Source organism: Sinocyclocheilus grahami, unplaced genomic scaffold (genome assembly GCF_001515645.1).
Source record: "Sinocyclocheilus grahami isolate Dianchi unplaced genomic scaffold, SAMN03320097.WGS_v1.1 scaffold737.1, whole genome shotgun sequence".
Taxonomy (NCBI): domain Eukaryota; kingdom Metazoa; phylum Chordata; class Actinopteri; order Cypriniformes; family Cyprinidae; genus Sinocyclocheilus; species Sinocyclocheilus grahami.
The window spans coordinates 342028-343569 of NW_015505916.1; the positions used below are offsets into that span (position 1 = coordinate 342028).

Sequence of the window (1542 nt, forward strand, 5' to 3'; positions counted from 1 at the left end):
AGCACGTGTGATCAGTGTGTGGGCAATAAATCACCCTCTGGGGCTCTTTCGATCAGTACCGAGTCTGTGTTCTCATTCACCCCGCGACATATGGTGGAGAATGCGGGCATTACAGGTGAATTGAGACACAGACCGGTCCCGCCAGGTAGCTATAACGATCTCTGTGCTTCCGGAAAAACCGCTCTCTTCCCCCGGACATATGGAAGAGGTCATCCGCCGCCTCACGGAGCTCTCGGCCCGCCAGCAGCAGTTTACCGAGCGACTGGCTGCCCGGCAGGAATATACTGACCGGGTCGTGGAACAGCTGCAGGCCAGCATGGCGGGGTGCCTGCCCCTCCCGGAAGTGCCGGTCAAGGTGCACCAATACCTCATCCGGTTGACCGAGGGCGACGACATCGAGGCTTACCTCCACACATTTGAGGTCATCGCGGCCCGGGAGGGGTGGGTCCAGGAAGAGTGGGCTCGCATCATCACCCCCTTCCTCACCAGAGAAGCGCAACGGGCCTATTATGCCCTGAGGGCACCCCGGAATGAACAGTATGACGAGCTCAAAGCCGAAATCCTAGCCCGGGTGGGCCTATCGCCCATGGGGGCGGCGCAACAGTTCTATCAATGGACCTATGATGAACGACAGCCAGTGAGAGTGCAAGCTGCGCAACTGGCCCGATTGACTCACCTGTGGCTTCTAGCGGGGTCCCCGACCCCGGCCCAGGTAGCCGAGAAGGTGCTCATCGATCGGCTGCTACGGGCACTGCCCCGCCCGCTTAGGCGCCTGGTCAGTATGCGAAATCCCCAGGACATCCACAGCCTGGTAGAGGCGGTCGAGCTGGCGGCGGCAACGAACGCCTGCGAGGCAGGGGAGAGAGTGGGCCTGGCACCCCGCAGGGTGATGGAGCGGCGTCCGCTATCGATCGGCTGCTACGGGCACTGCCCCGCCCGCTTAGGCGCCTGGTCAGTATGCGAAATCCCCAGGACATCCACAGCCTGGTAGAGGCGGTCGAGCTGGCGGCGGCAACGAACGCCCGAACTGGCGGCGGCAACGAACGCCCGCAACGAACGCCCGCAACGAATGCCCGCAGGGGAGAGAGCGGGCCTGGCGCCCCGCAGGGTGATGGAGCGGCGTCCGCTCGAAGGTGCACCGCGACCAGGCAGCAGACCGGCGGTCCTCGACTTTGCGGATGAGCCAATGCCCACGGAACCCCCGCCCCCGACAGCCCGGGCCTGGATGGCGGGGTGTTTCCTGCACCAGGATGGACTTTCCCCGGGCCCCAGAAGGATGGTAAAACTAGAAGGGAAACCCGTAAAGGCCTTCTTGGATTCCGGCAGTTCAGTCACCCTCGTGCAACTGTCCCTGGTACGACCCAGGCCCGAGCAGAAATCCAAGTTGCCGCTGAAGTGTGTGCACGGAGACACCCGCTCTGTACCGGCCCGTACAGTGCAGATTTCAGCGGAGCCCGGGACCTGGGCCATCGAGGTGGGCATTGTGCCGGATCTCCCCGTACCTCTGCTCCTGGGACGGGACTGGCCGGGGTTCCAGAAGCT

At 63.5% G+C, this 1542-nt stretch overlaps 1 pseudogene; it reads right to left on the bottom strand.

The window, feature by feature from the left end:
- LOC107560643 (dihydropyrimidine dehydrogenase [NADP(+)]-like) overlaps window positions 1-1542 on the bottom strand; it is a 207859-nt pseudogene that overhangs the window by 5872 nt on the left and 200445 nt on the right.